Here is a 16,938-nt window from a genome sequence, read left to right as displayed (position 1 = left end):
AAGGCTGTAATAAGCTGAAATGATAGCGTGCAGGACAAACACACACCTGTAATGTATCATCAGACAGGTGACACACGGGGCTGTGCAGCGAGGCAAACCGCTTCCACCAGCAGAGTGTTTTTAAGGATGTGGCTGTCAGGTTTCATTTATGCTGTTACACTGCTGCAAACACCAAAAACAACAACATCTCCGTTCACCTCACAAACGTTATTATTTCACGTCACTGCCTTTGGCTCCCTGGCTCCACTCCCATCACTTTAAAATTCACACACCATGCAGGTCATTAACAGCACCAACCTCACCAACAAGTCTGAATGTCTTGGATGATCACCACTTCCTCCTTAGCCGAGAAGGCAAAAGTGAGCAACATTACCTCCAAAGCAGGGGGGCAGGTATTTACCTGCTTAATACAGGCGTTAATACAGGCGGGGCGTCACAACGTCCATCTTAAAAGGCAGTTTGATTTAAAAATGGTCAACGCTACAACGTTACCAGCTACCTGCCATGTCGGTGCCACATCTGAGGTCACCACCCACCTGCCTCTAAAACCCCTAATCATACAATACCCCCCCCCCCCCCCCCACACACACACACACACACACACACCACATAGCGGTTATGAGGGGGAAATGATCTCTTTAAACCGAACAGTGTGCTGGTATGTCGTCGTTTTCAGCCCTGGTGCTTCACACTTGGCTGGCAGTGATTTTTCCTTCACTCTAGTATTTGTTTTACAGAGCAGCACAGGAAGCAGGATATTTGTGGTGAAAACACTTTTAATTCACAGTAACAATAACAACGAGCTCCGGCTGCCCTAATTATTCAACTCGTGTATCGGCTGATTTGTAATCCGCAGCAGGGATATTGGATAATTAGCAAGAGCTGAAAACACAACAGGAAGTTTGTAGTGGAACTACAGAAGTACACCGCTCTATACAGTTACTGTAGCATCACCAATTAAAGCCTGTTAGAGAGACAGTGGGAATACTCCACACTCTCTCTCTCCTCAGTGTAAAGGCTCGTTCAGTCTGAGCCAGAGGAGCTGCTGTCAGAGCAAATTAGAGCAGGAAAAACACCGGAGAGAAGTCCTCCTCCTTATCTTCCTCCAGCTTCTCCTCACTCCCTCCCTCCAGCTCCCCAGTGTATCCCCTTACTCATTCACCCAGAGACTGAGAAACACACACGTATGCACACACACAAGCACACGAAAGCACACACACATATATAAATATATATGTTCACACACACAGTCGTGTTTTCATATCTTAGTGGGGACATCTAATTGACATAATGCTTTCCCGTTTACCCTGACCCTAACCATAGCCCAACTGTAGCCCTGACACTAAAACCACATTTATAGCCTCAAAAATCTCTTCAAACTCGTGGGGACCAGGATTTTGTCCCCATAAGAGCTGTTGGTCCCCACAAGTATGGGAAACTTTCAATTATTGGTCCCCACAAAGATGTAAACACGGTGCACACACACACACACACACACACACCCACAGGCATGATTGACACAGACCCAAATTGAGATTTGAATATGCATGAGCATATGCAGCCCTGCATGCGCACACGCGTGCACACACACACACAGAAACGTATAAAAGCGTGCGTTCGGGATTGATTGCCGGCTGCTGTGTGAGTCGTAGATCTGTCAAACTAACGAGACGCCTTCACCTTTGCTGCGTGTTTGCACCATTAGAGCTGTAAATTACACACAGCACACCTGATCCATCAGCACAGGAGGTCTGCTCTCTGACAATTACTCATGTTGTAGGGACATAAATCTATGGATTTGACCCAGCTTCGTGTTGGAGATGAAGAGCTGACAACAGGTCCCAATAACACAGCTCATGAAATTATGAAGGCCGATTAATTGGAGGCACAAAGACCTGCTGAAATTCACCTGTGTGCAATATTAACCTCAGTGTCAGTTTAACTTATCTCTGATTGTATCAGGTCAGGTTTGGACTTCCTGTGCCATCTACCAGACACATTTACGTCAATGCTAAAATGTGAAATTATTTTCAGATGATGGCTGATAGAAGTCTGCTCAAATGGGAAATGGACTGATTCCTACACCAACCAGACATAACATTAACCTTCGAGGCGTGGCCTCCGCTCGACCCCTGAAGGCGCGCTGTGGTATCTGCACCAACGTGTCAGCAGCAGGTCCTGTCAGTCCTGTAAGCTGTGAGGTGGGCCTCCGTGGATCAGACTGTGTGTCCAGCACATCCCACAGATGCTCCACTGGACCGAGATCCGGGGAATCTGGAGGCCAAGGCAACACCTCAAAGTGGTTGTTGTGCTCCTCAAACTGCTCCTGAACCGTTTCTGTGCATTAGTGCATCGTCCTGCTGAAAGAGACCACAGCCATCGGGGAGCGCCGTTTCCATGAAAGGGTGCACACGGTCTGCAACAGTGCTGTTGTTGGTGGGACGTGTCAGAGTCACATGTAGATGGTTTCCCAGCAGAAGATCCCCCAAACTGTCACACTGCCTCTGCCAGCTCGCCTTCTTCCCATAATGCCATCCTACGCTATTTTGCCCACTGCCGTGATGTTCCAGCAGTAACAGCGTGAAAGACTCTCATTGGAAACCCTCCCGTCCCTCCCCATCGGTCCCCTGTATTATCAGACTCACTACCAGCATCACTTTATGGCTGCTGAGATAACAGAGAGCCGCGGTTCATTAGCAGCTCTGAAGCAGAGGCTCCATTATCAGGCGGGGAGCGGTCCCAGGAGAAAACATCACCCTGTGATACTTTTCAGCAGGATCAGGATTAGGCTGCACAACCATGGAGTCACACCATCCACCAAACGAGGCGGCTCGGCTGTGGACCAAATCCACAGTTAGGGATTTTATTGAGAGACAAACACATAAACTCTTTCTGCATCACACGCATTTCTCACTGAGGGAGGAGGACCTACGGGGCATCACTTCCTCCAGGAGGATGAGGTCCACACCTCCACCTGACCACCACACATCAAGGAGATCAGCGTTAGGTGTTTGAGTGTAACTGACGGCACCTCTGCAGGACTGGCTCAAAGAAGGAAGCCAGCAGAGGGGTTCTTTGACAGGATGCAACATGATTATTTTCTTTATTAATATTTCAGAAAGTTATGAAATTACAGTAAGATATAATTTATGTGTCTCAAATGTAGACAAGACATTAAAAACAACCTAGAAAATAAGATACCAGCTTCATAAAGTAGTGGAACAAAATATAATGTGATTCAACAAAAGAGCCCCACGCGGGAAAAATGTCCCAAAAGAAAAGAGATTTCTTTCTTTTAAGGTTTCCAATGAGTAAAACTGTAGATCAAATCTCATGAATGTTTTTCAGATGAGCGCTTTTCTCCTCTACCTGAGCCCCCACGGCGCACACGCGCACTTCTGTCTCAGTGATGGACGCGCAGACAGCAGCTTGGGTTAGTATCTTGCCAAGGATACTTTGTCATGCACACTGGAGCTGCCAGGAATTGAACCACCAACCTTCGGACCTGCTCGACCTCCTGAATCACTGGATATAAGAAAAACCCCCAAAACTGGAAGATAAGAGAAGAAATGCCCACGAAGTCAAATAAATATCACGACTATAGTGAGAGCGCAGATGTCAGGTGTCCACGCCGCACAGGTGACACAAACCCACTGACATGGCTGAACGTGCTCTCCGAACACTTTTCTGTAAATGGTTCGTCGGTTTATTGAAATCGTGTTTTTACGAGGAAACACAGAAACAGACAAAAACACGGAGCGTGAAATGAACGCGACGCTGTGACCTAACAAAGGAGACCGGGCTGGCGGAACCGGACGGGACATCGCCGTCACCGCAAACTCTGCCACACATGCGCGCGCGCACATCTGCAGTCTCCGTTACCTGGCTGACAGCTGCGGCTGTCCGGGCGGGGTCCCTCCCGGTGCTCGGACGGCTCCCGGTGCTCTCTCAGCCTCCTCCCTGCAGCCGGTAAATCCAGCGGATCCGCGCGCGGGCGGTTCGGTTTGTGTGCGGATCAGCGTCCGTGTGCGCGCGCCTGTGTGTGCCGTTCCTCCCGGCCGAGCTGAGCCGAGCTGAGCTGAGCCGTGCAGGAGGAGAGAGGAGCCCGACAGGGCACACACACATACACGCTCTCTGTCTCGCACACACTAAACACGCCCAGCCAGCCACGCTCCAGCAGGACCCGCCTCCTACCGTAACACCCCCAAAAAGGCTCAGGCAAAAAAGCCACGCTGATTTCCAGCATCAGACACAACAGAACAGCTCAGAGGAAAGTCTTGATTTTATGTTTCATCCACACAAAATATTTGATCTGCTGTGAAGATGTAGAAATGTATTAAGACCCGCTGGCCTTCATTAATTACACCACGCCTCACTCACACATACATTAGATAAATTGATCAAATCTATGACTGCACAAAGCTGGACTGAAAGACAGCACAGAGGCACTAATCATGGCAGCACAAGAGCCATAGAGGCTGGGGTCTATCACACCAGGTAAGACCCCAGGTGCAGGCTGTGTAAAGATGCCCCAGAGACAATCCAGCACATAACAGCAGGGTGCAAGATGCTAGCAGGCAAGGCATACATGGAACGCCATAACCAAGTGGCCGGCATAGTGTACAGGAACATCTGTGAGAATAAAGATGTGTTTCTATATACAAATCCAGATGTAATCCTTTATTTTCTGATGTAGTTCTCTCTGGGTACTCCGGCTTCCTCCCACAGTCCAAAGACATGCAGTTATGTGGTTAATGTGGAAATTCCAAAATGCCCGTAGGTGTGAGTGCGAATGGTTGTCTGTCTGTGTTAGCCCTGCGACAGACTGGTGACCTCTCCAGGGTGTACCCTGCCTCTCACCCTAAGACAGCTGGGATAGGCAGATGTGACATCTTTGCACATTGCACTTTATGTAGTCCCATGTTGATTGGTCTTGGAGGAACGTTGTCTCATTTTACCGTGTACTGTACCACTGCACATGGTTGGAATGACAATAAAGCCACTTGACCTTGATCATGAGCGCAGGGCACGGGTGAGGTGGAAACGATGTGCACGGGTGGGGTGCTGCGGTGACTTACCTGCGTCTGTGGCATCAGCTGGATGCGCTGCCAGGCTGTAGCACAGCAGAAATGAATCTGATTGACGATGTTTGCTATTAAACTTCCCATCAGTCTTAACTCGTCATCTATTCAAGTTTCCACTTGTTCTGACACATTTTAATATACACCTGACAGTTACAGTGAACCGACCTATTAACAGCAGTTATGGAGGTCAGGCACTAACACCAGCCTTTGGGAAGCGGCACAGTTTCACTGATGGACGGTTGGAGCGTGTCAACAGTGCAACTCGGGAGCCGAGCCTCACTATCAGAATGATAGATGAACCAGGTGCTCTCCTGCTCACTCTGTGCGCTGAGTAATGCTGATTGGGGGGTTTCAGGTGTCGCATCAGTGCGTTACCTTGGATATGTTGGATTTGAGCCGCGGTGCCATCAGTCACACTGACAGCCAGTCAATTAGCCAGCCAATCAGTTGAGAGCCTGAGTGAAAAATGCAGGCTGGTGATTCGATGCTCGGTGGGGTTGAAAGTGTGCACACCTGCCGTGCGCTCAACAGCTCAGACCTGTCACCATCAAGGTTTCATCTTCTGCAAAACACCAGAAAGGGAAGCTTTAGCGGCCGGCGGGAGGTGGACAAAATAACATGAACTTTTAATGAAGAAGGATTTGATTGCTCGGACAGCTTGACGGTTTTGCTGACTGATGCTCCTGTGGTTCAGCCTCCAGTGCCTCAGCCTCTGTGGGATTGCGGTAGTTGTCTCTTTGAAAACTCATACATCACTTTCTTGTTCCAGACAGGCCTCCTTACAGCTGAGAAATGCTGCTAACCGGCCTGCTCAGTCCTCGTCAGTGTTGGTCAAGTTACTTGAAAAAAGTAATCAGTAACTAATTACTGATTACTCCCCCCAAAAAGTAATCCCGTTACTTTACTGATTACTTATTTTCAAAAGTAATTAATTACTTAGTTACTTAGTTACTTAGTTACTTTTTAAAAACCCGATTTACAACCTGAAGAGGTGATAAAGTGATAGATCTTTCAGCCCAATTCTACTTTTTCTGCATAATCCATCATACAAAATGTAATCAAATGGAAAAGTCTCTTTTTTTAACTTGTTTTATTAGTTTTAATCTTTTAACTTTATGCATCAAGCAAACATTTAATTATATGCAACATTCTCTGACTTGAATAAATTAGTTTAACATTTAAACCTATTTTCTACACATTCCAGCACATAAAATAAAATATTTTTGTGTTTTCACTCACTCTTTCAAACAGATGCAAGTAAAACACAGCAGAAAATAAATAAAGTCAAAGACTCAGCGGTCCTTTTGCTCTATTTTCACCTGTAAAGCAGGAGCAGGGTAGGCGGAGGGTTACTCTCGTGTAGGTGTGCTGCGGTCAGTTGAAGAATCCGCGCGAGTGTCTCTGTGAGTTTCCCATTACGTCGTAGCTACTCGGTGCTTGCTCGGAAGTTTAGGGGTTTTTTTCGCTGTAAAAAGAAGTTTTCTTCCCACGCACGATGGACGCTAATGTTTTTGTCACTTTGTATGGAATCAAACTTAAAGTAAGGTCAGTACTTCCACACTTTAAACGCTGCACGCTCATACTCTCTCCCGCACTCGATATATTATCCATTGTTGATCTGCACACAGCTGCTGTCACCAACGTCGCACTTGCTTACGTCACTGTCGTGAGACATTCTCGCAAAAAAAAATCACAGTTTTAGTAACGCAGTAACGCAGCGTTCCTACGGGAAAGTAACGGTAATCTAATTACCGATTTTGCAATAGTAATCCCTTACTTTACTCGTTACTTGAAAAAAGTAATCAGATTACTGCCCATCTCTGGTCCTCGTGTATCTGGGTTAGCTTAGTTTCGTCCCCTCCTGAGAGCCTTTCAACATCTTGACTCATTATGTTTTTATTAATGACACCGTGAATGCAGTTTTTTTACTCATGACTGCAAAAATATTTAAATTATGTCTCATAATTTTCTTGTTGCTCAGTTTTAAAAACCAACAAACAGAGAAGAAGTGCAAAAGTTAATTGGACAAACAGAAACATTACATCACATCATTTCAAAACAGATTGTAATGATTCCAAAATCTCATAAACACAAAATGTATTCACATAAATCACAGAAAACATATCAAATGTTTAAACTGAGTAACTGTACCATTTTAGTAAGAGCTCTTTTTGAATTTGACAGCAACGTGTTTCTAAAAGTTGGGACGGGGCCATGTAATCTACTGCGCAGCATCCCTAATTCTTCTTTTAGCTGGTGGACCTTTAAACAATTATTTTAAAAAAATAATCAAGTATAATAACTTACATTATATTGACGTGATAATTAAATTGTTTTATTGCATGTGTGAGGAATTACTAATGAAAAAATAATCCAATTGATCTTGAAAAAAAACGGAGAAATTTTTTAAAACACAAAATCCTGAAGGCTTCAAGCTCGCCTGGTCAAAAAGATAGAGATGCTCTATTATAAGTGTTACGGTTTGGTTAATAACAAACCTTCTTCGGCCAGATATAGAGTTTGTGTGTATGTGTTCCTGTCTAGCTATCTTTGTGAGGACCGAAAGCTGCATTCTACTATACTTGTGAGAACCAACAGTCACTTGTGAGGACACACTCACCGGTCCTCACAAGTTTGAAGCATTTTTGAGGCTCAAAATGTGGTTTTAGTGTCAGGGTTACAATTAGGTTTTGGTTAGGTTTAGGGTCAGGGTTAGGCATTCATTTTTAATGGTTAGGGTAAGGGGCTAGGGAAACCATTATGTCTCATTAAGATAGCTGAACGGGATTGTGTGTGTGTTTCCTGGTATTTGATAGACTGTATAGGGATGACAGACTCACTCTGTCTGCTGCCCACACACACTCCCCCCCCCCCTCCACACACACACACACACACACACACACACACACACACACACACACACACACACACACACACACACACACACACATAAAGCAGCAGCTGCCAGGTCTGAGAAATTAAAGGCCCCTCAAAAAGCTGCAGTTCCTCTGACATCCAGCAGAGGCTTCTTATATCTAACCTGTTTAAATTGTATTAAGGCTTAAAGCTTGCATTATTGGGGGCGTGGCCTCTCTGACTGACAGGTGGATGGTGACACAGGCGGTTGTAGCTGCTAGCTGTCTGCTAGCTTCCCCTGAACTGGACCTCTGCACTGTGTTTGTGCTGTTGGAGCCTTTTGGAGCATTTTAATGACATCACGTGACCAATAATATGGCTGCTGTGAAGTCACTGTACTAACAGACCTTCCAAGGAGGCGGAGCTCCAGCTTTGGCGTTTTGGGATATGATTTCGACAATCCTGAGCACATGTGGCTAGCATAGCTTAGCACTCCTCCCTCTCATTCAAATATAGGATAGGATAGAACTTTGGCCACTCCTGGCTCCAAAAACCAACATGGCATCTGCTCCGGTTAAACCTTCGACTTCCCAGAACCTGTGACTATGTCCATCTTTTATATACAGTCAAGTATAACTGTGTGTGTGTGTGTGTGTGTGTGTGACTGTGTGTGTGTGTGTGTGTGTGTGTGTGTGACTGTGTGTGTGTGGTTTGGTGCCACTGAGCTGATAAGGCTGTAATAGCACTGATACAGTGAGGCGTATGAGACAAAACACAGTGACTCACACTGACAGATCTCTGTAACACACACACACACACGCACGCACACACACGCACACACACACACGCACACACACGCACGCACACACACACACGCACACACACACACGCACACACACGCACACACACACACGCACACACACGCACGCACACACGCACACACACGCACACACACTATGAACAGACAGCATGGCTAAATGTTGACACTCCATTATTTATTACATGACATATGTTCCTTCTGTACTGCTATCAGACGTGTTTTTATGTTGCTGTATCATAACTACGTGTGTGTGTGTGTGTGTGTGTGTGTGTGTGTGTGTGTGTGTGTGTAGCTCTTGTACAATGTTCATAAATGGGTGTAATGGGCTCCATATGGTGAAGTTGGAGTAGACTGTGTCTGAGAGAAATATCACCCCTGTCTCCACCTTTCATACACCGCTGAGCGGGTGGACACACACACACACACACACACACACACACACACACACACACACACACACACACACACACACACACACACACACACACACACACACACAGAGCTTCCTGTGGGGATAAAGATGCTGTTTCTCCAGACGGTGTTTTCATGTTAGTGCAGCGTGTTGTCAAATGGAAATGATTGGAAGGAAACACAAAATTAGCACAGGGTGGGGGCGGGAGGTGTGTGTGTGATGTGTAAGCAGAGCTGGTTGGTGCAGAGCAGAGACAGCAGGGAGCATCACCAGTCCTCACACAGGGTACTGCTGACATGAAACTCCAATATTAGAGGTTTGAAAACGCAGTAAAAAGTGTAACTTTGTTTTTTTCTCAGAGTGATGATGGACTCGGACCCGTGCTTCGAACATTTCCTGCTTCTAACATTAACTCTGCTTCCTGACATATCGACCCCCTCACAGGTGTCGTGATTGAGAGGTAATCAATTCGATTCTCTTATCGAGTCTCATTGGCTCCGCTTTGAGAGTCACCTTATCTCTAAGCACCTTTTCAAAGACATTATATATTATAGAGAGTCAGAATCTTTTTATACCGATGATCAGGACCTGGAAAGGCAACTCAGTGTGAGCAGCCTGTCACCTGTGGCTAATGAATCTGTTTGATTCTAACAGCTTGATTAATGGCTCTCTCCAAAGTGCGCCACGAGGAAGTCGGAGCGTCCCAACTTTTTCACGGTAGATTAAAGTGTGTTTGACTCCTTCAGATCTGTACATTGTGTCGTACTCGGCAGGTAGCAGAACTTCAGGACAACACAGCAAATATAAGTTCAAAGTAATAAATGCAGTGTTTGTAAGTCGCTCGTCATGTGAACTGTTTGCATGAGCAGGTGAGTTTGTGTCCATCCCCACCTGCACACCTTCCCAGCACTTTATTATCGTCACAGGGCTCCAAGTAAATGTTCTAAATCAGATGGACTCACAGTGCCTCAGGTGCACATCTGACAGGGCGGTTGCAGCAGATGGCCCCGCCCCTCCCTGAGCCTGGTTCTGCTGGAGGTTTCTTCCTATTAAAAGGGAGTTTTTCCTTCCCACTGTCACCAAAGTGCTGCTCATAGGGGTCATATGATTGTTGGGTTTTTCTCTGTATGTATTATTGTAGGGTCGACCTTACAGTAAAAGCACCTTGAGGCGACTGTTGTTGTGATTTGGTGCTGTGTAAATGAATTTAACTCTGTGTTCTCCGGGGCCATATGACCCTTGTCCAAACTCCAATTTACTTGATTTTCAATCACTGTTTTATTCTCTAATTCTTTACTTTTGGTTTTACTCACTGGTTATGTTTAGGAAATGGATGCATTTCATTCTGCCTCACAGCATTAATCGTGCACATTAAAAAACATGAATCTCATCCAGTGCCTTTAAATGTGAGGCCACAGAGTCTCTGACAACTGCCCATATGCAAAGTGCTGGGAGCCAAAGCACGATGGCAAAAGAAACATTATGCACGATCTGCAGACAGCAGCCACTTTAAAAAGCACACACGGGGAAAGATCTGTGCTGCATCGGTGGGAAGGATGGGAATACGCTGCGTCTCTGTTTAATGTTTGAGGAGCATTCAAAGCGGGTCACCTTGAGCTGAGTCTTGAACCAGATGGGAAGCCAAATCTGGAAGTAATCTCCTGTGAGATGTTACATCTGCATTCTCTCGCTTGGAAAATGACACACAAACACAGAAAAGTGAAAAAATCACACAGTCCTGAGGGTGTCTGTGAGATGTGGCTTCTCATTAATGCTGTTATTTCAGAGTTAGCTTTCTGCATTTAAAACAACGAACAAAAGCCCCCATTCAGCACAGGAATTCCTACAAGCCACAGCTAATTGATTGTAATCTAGATAGGACCCACACAGCAATATTTCAGCTGGACGCTGGTACGCACAGCAGCATATAAAAAGGCTCCAAACATGGGAAAAGCCCTGTGTGGCTCCATGTGGGGCCTCAGCACGAGTCCAGGCCCCACATGGAGCATATCAGCACTATCGGCTTCGCATTGGCATGATTAGCATTAAATGCTGGAGCTGGAAGAGCATATCATCAGTGTTTTTGTGCCTCATCAAGAATCATATATATTCCTCTGAGTTGGCCCGTCAGGGGTGCGCTCCCTTCACGAGAAGCTGCAGATCCATGAGATCAAATCACCAACTAGGATGAAGAACATGAAATTTCAGTGTCCAACAAAAAAAATCACAGCGTCAGGTTTAATAAGAAGACCTGAAGCAATCGGAAAATCTCCAAAGGCCGACTGTCAGTGACGAGTCCTCAGAGCTGAGCTGTCACACCAGAAAAGGTCTCATTAAAAAAACTGGAGCCGATTAATACGAGGAGCACAGAACGCGAGGAAAGCAGGACGTGACAGAGGCCACTGTCACTGTCGGCTTTTAATCTTGCAAATCAAAGTTCATCAACAGCAGATTCTTTCTCTGGATTCTTTAACTGCGTTGTGTGTTTGAGATGCGGTTTGGCTGCAGCCTCTCTCTAGTGTCAGCGAATGAGATTAGAAAATCGGCGTGAACGATTGGTCCTGGTCCTGGGATTGGATCAGGTCCTGTTATCGTCCGTTGGATTATCTTCCTGCTTTCAGTTATTCTGCTTTCTGTGTGCCTGAGTGGCAAATCTCTCACTCTGTGTTTGGGAATTTGTACTTCCTGTTTTATTTTGGTAACACCTTTGTGCTTTGTTTTCAGTTTGAAATCCTCATGTGTGTCTTTAAGCTTCAGTTTGTCCTTCGTTGGAGTGCCTGCCTGGCACCACATGGACGTTGGCTGCTGTTTGTTTTTTTTCCTGAGAGTGTGCGTTCCTGCTCCAGCTGTGCCACTCTGCTTTTAGTTTGTGTGTTAATGAGCACATGAACAGTTTGAAGATGAGCTAGAAAAAAAGTCTGCAAAACTTGGTGCTGCTGGCATCTTCATGGAGCAACATCTGCCCACATCTGCTTCCAGTGTTGAGCTCCTTCAGCTGTTTATGTTCATATACACTTCAGGAAGATGATGATTTTGCAGCTGATGCTTCCTCCCCCAGTCCAAATATGAGGTTCTCACGGCTTTAAAAAATATCTGAGAGCTTTGGGAACAAAACAAAGATAAAACACTGTCATCGTTTTAAAGGAAAGAAACTGCCAGCGAGACTTTTTTTACTGAAGTGAACCAGCTGAGCAGTTTTAACATCATACAGTTCAGCCTTAAGGCTGCGAGAGCTGCTGTCTCGAGTGATCTGTGCGAACTACAAACCAGTGAGCTGTGCAGTTCATTCAACAGCTGAACTGGGACGAAAGACGAAACGTCTGCAGAGAGTAATTATCTGAAAATAAAGAAAAATGTATGGAAGTTGGACCTGTGGCATCAGGGAAGAGCAGGTGAAGAGGTCAAACACTGCAAATGGAGCAAACGAGACACTTTAACAGGACGTGGAAGGATCATCATCATCATCATCTTCTTATCTGTCTGTTCCAGCCGGCAGCCAAAGATAACAACATGAAGGATTTGACTTTCACCTGATCTCAGCTGACCTTGTGCCCATTTTTAGTTTAAGCAGCAAAGATGAAAGTCCCTGGTGTATGAATACGTTTAAAAACACATATAACGAGTCTTTATTCGGTTATTGGATCCTTTCGCTTTGTGGTCACCTGAGCAGAGGTCATCGTTGTTGTTGGAAGCAGAGCGAGGCTGCAGGGCTGCCTTCAGTCCCCAGACTGAAAACAGGGAAATAAAATTCATTCTCTCGGTTTCATTCGCTTTGTCCTCGTTGCCTCGTTTATGACGATATTACCCAGCAAGAGCTTTTGTAAATGGAAATCTGAGAAATATTGATTGTTGAAACACTGCTGGATATAAACCTGATTCACATCCACAGCCATGCCAATTTATTCCACAAATACATAAATTGTGTATGCAATATATGTTCACACAGTCAGTTCTTATTATTCACTGGTGTCCTGCCTCCTTCCTGTGAGTCCTGCCAGTCTACACATTACAAAGGCTGGCTCAATCATCAGGCCATAAAACTCTGTTAGAAAATATCTCTGACGAGCCTGTGTGCACATGAAGAGCCAAAGCTCACATGACAAGCAGAAGCTACGGATTACAAACTGACAGCACAGTCTGCAGCTCAGAGAAGCTCTCAGCTGATGTAGCAGCGCACTGTGAGATCCACAAAATCCCAAACCTGTTTTCCTCTGGCTGTAACCCCTCTCACCAGATTTAGACTCCACATTTTGAAGCTTCAGTTTTGGTACAGACTTCTTGGATGGTCAGTGACCTCACAGCATATTATTGGTCACATGATGTCGTTAAAAATGATCCAACAGCACAAACACGGGGCTGAACTGTAAGTAACACAAACAGTTCAGCGTGCAGACAGCTAGCAGCTACAGCTGCCTGTGTCACCATCCACCTGTGAGTCAAAGAGGCCACGCCCCTAATAATTGATAAACTTAATCCAGGTGAGTTACAGAAACATCCTCGTCCCGTACAGGTAAACATGTTTATTTCTGCTATAAAGTTTTAACATGGGAGTCTACAGGGACTGACTCACTGCTGCCTCTGCTGGACGTTAGAGGAAATGCAGGTTCGAGCGCTTCAGTGTTGGCTTAATTTTTCAGCTCAGAAGTCGACACTAAGCTGAAGAAGCGTTTCGCTAACCACCAAAAAACCCAAACAAAACAACAAAAACCATGTTTGCGCTGCTGAATAGTTCCTATTAAATACTCGACAGTATTCTTTCCTTTACTGCTAATACTACTACTACTGCTAATAAAAATATATTTTCTTAAAATATCAAATCTTTGTGGCAGTTGGTGTCGTGCTGCTATCTTTAGGAGTTAATACTCCAGGAAAAAGCTGACAGTGAGGAAGGAGTTTTTCAGAAAATAAAGACTTTGGGAATAGTTTGGACTCGCAGACCTGGGATTAAGCTGTGCAGCTACTTGTTAAGCTTTTTGAAGAAGCTGTACAGTAACATGGAGGTAATTCTGAGGGTATTAGCCCTCTGTTTTTATTGGTCCTACCTATCTCAAAGCAGCTCCAGTTGACACGCGAGGCAGCAGATAATAACTGCATTTTCATTTTGAGGAGCACTCTTCTTTTCAAATGGACAGTTTTTGCAGTGTAAGCAGCCGTGGCTGATAAAAACAGTGAAGCCTTCCACACATTATCCTGTCCCTGACACAGCAGGGGCAGAAAACCGATTCAGCTCCCTCTGATGCTCTCATCTCTCCCTCCCAACGTTGAATGAAACTCCAGAATCACCTCAAAACTTTCCAAAGATGAGATCTGAGGTACTACACTGGGTTACCTTCATTATGATCTCACAGTTCTCTGCTGTGTAGTAAAACTGTGATTTTAGGCCTGAATCTGGATCCAGCTTCAGCTTCCTGAAGCCTTCTGCAAAGGTCCACTTTAAGGTCATCATGGGTGACATCACAGACAGCATTTTAAGTAGATCCAGTGAGACTGGATTTGCTGGCTTGTCCCTCCCTGTCCTTGTTCAGACATCATCCAGTGAGACACCTGCAAGGATGGGCTGGACTTCAGACCCGTTATTGTCTTTGACATCAGGGGCTGTCTGACCAACGACATACAGGTAACACGAAGGACGCGCTCAGCCCTCAGTCAAGCTTCTGACACACCTGTGAAATGAGAACACATGAACCTCAGGGAAACACGTCGATCAACCCAGGACTCCTGGCAGAGTTGTGGGAACGCTCTTTTGGAAGCGGGCCCACAAAACAGACAACGACTGGCCCAAAGTCACATGACCAAACACACCTTTACAGGTGTCTCATTGGACTGTATTTTACTTCACATCTGTTTTTATTTAAACTGTTTTTGGAAAGCTTTTATGATGATGTCACAACCAAAAGCAAACCGTCCAGTGAAAGATGTGCCGAGTGCCCTACGCTGAAGCTCGAACACGCAGTCTTTAATGCTTTAATACTGTCTTCATCTGGGGATTTAATATAAAGGCAATATTAAATATAGTCGCTTCTCATTTCGTTTCCCTTCTCTCCGACACGCTGGCTGTATTTACTGTGTTTGCTGGGCCGTGAGATTGAATGTGAATAAATGCAGAGCGGAGACAGATAAACACATCGGCACACCGAGCAGTCACTCAGCTGAGCGGCAGCGTGGAGACGCAACCGTCTCCGTTTCCTACGAAAACCTTTCGTTTCCTCTCCAGATTCAGCTGCTCCAGGAGTTTATTAAGGAGGAAGTCTCCCTGACTCAGTGACACGCTGAACAAATGACACAAAACAAACCATTATTTTGTTATCAGGACACACAATCCACTAGTGTATCATCCATTAGACTGGAGAGCACCCCCGCGGTGCCATGGTTTAATGACCATGTTAGTTTCATTTATGGAGGTCGAAGCCACGTAACAAACTTTAAGATTAATACATTTTAAACAGGGGGCTCCTCCCCCCGCACGGTCTTTATGAAGCGAAACATGAGCCACAGAGAACAATCAGTTTGTGTATCAGGATGTAAACATGTTTATTCCGCTGGAAGGTTTTAACATGGGGGTCTATGGCTCGCTGCTGCCTCTGCTGGATGGCAGAGGAACCGCAGCTTTTGGGACTTGCATGCTCCGTTGCTCATTTCTGAATCTAACGAATGATTTTCTGAGGAAACTGTTGTGTGACGTTCAGAGATGGGCAGTAACGCGTTACTGTAATCTGATTACTTTTTTCAAGTAACGAGTAAAGTAAGGGATTACTATTGCAAAAACGGTAATTAGATTACCGTTACTTTCCCGTAGGAACGCTGCGTTACTGCGTTACTAAAACCGTGATTTTTTGCGAGAATGTCTCATGACAGTGACGTAAGCGAGTGCGACGTTAGTGACAACAGCTGTGTGCAGATCAACAATGGATCATATATCCAGTGCAGAGAGAGTATGAGCGTGCAGCGTTTAAAGCGTGGAAGTACTGACCTTACTTTGAGTTTGATTCCATAAAAAGTGACAAAAACATTAGTGTCCGCTGTGCGTGGGAAGAAAACTTCTTTTTACAGCGAAAAAACCCCTAAACTTCCAAACAAGCACCGAGTAGCTACGACGTAATGGGAAACTCACAGAGAAACTCATGGCTTCTTCCACTGACCGCGGCACACCTGCACCAGGGTAAACCTCCGCCTACCCCACTCCTGCTTTACAGGTGAAAATAGAGCAACAGGACCGCTGAGTCTTTGCCTTTATTTATTTTCTGCTGTGTTTTACTTGCATCTATTTGAAAGACTGAGTGTAAACACAAAAAATATTTTATTTTATGAGCTGGAATGTGCAGAAAATAGCTTTAAATGTTAAACTAATTTCTTCCAGTCAGAGAATGTTGCAGATAATTAAATGTTTGCTTGATGCATAAAGTTAAAAGATTAAAACTAATAAAACAAGTTTTAAAAAGAGACTTTTCCATCTGATTACATTTTGTATGATGGATTATGCAGAAAAAGTAGAATTGGGCTGAAAGATCTATCGCTTTATCACCTATTCAGGGTGTAAATCGTGTTTTTAAAAAGTAACTAAGTAACTAAGTAATTAATTACTTTTGAAAATAAGTAATCAGTAAAGTAACGGGATTACCTTTTTGGGGAAGTAATCAGTAATTAGTTGCTGATTACTTTTTTCAAGTAACTTGACCAACACTGGTGACGTTACATCTCCTTTAAAATAAGTAGAACATGTGGAGACACTGGCTGCTATGTTTGAACGAGGGGACGATAAAGCTCTT

The 16,938-nt window shown here is 45.0% G+C and overlaps 1 protein-coding gene across 2 annotated transcripts in view; it reads right to left on the bottom strand.

The window, feature by feature from the left end:
- Positions 1-4,150, bottom strand: part of dok4 (docking protein 4) — a 60,592-nt gene extending 56,442 nt beyond the window's left edge. Inside the window, exons 1-2 of one of the 2 annotated variants that reach the window (XM_080301015.1) lie at positions 3,883-4,135; positions 3,370-3,550 (exon numbers count right to left, since the gene is read on the bottom strand). The gene's annotated coding sequence lies outside the window, so the exon portion shown is untranslated. Of the gene's footprint in view, positions 1-3,369; positions 3,551-3,882 lie in introns of both variants that reach the window. The other variant, XM_026177158.2, reaches the window with a different exon arrangement.
- Positions 4,151-16,938: the final 12,788 nt, after the last annotated feature.

Source organism: Astatotilapia calliptera, chromosome 1 (genome assembly GCF_964374335.1).
Source record: "Astatotilapia calliptera chromosome 1, fAstCal68.1, whole genome shotgun sequence".
Classification (NCBI taxonomy): Eukaryota; Metazoa; Chordata; class Actinopteri; order Cichliformes; family Cichlidae; genus Astatotilapia; species Astatotilapia calliptera.
Note: the sequence above shows the minus strand (reverse complement) of the source record. Positions and strands in the feature narration are given on the sequence as shown.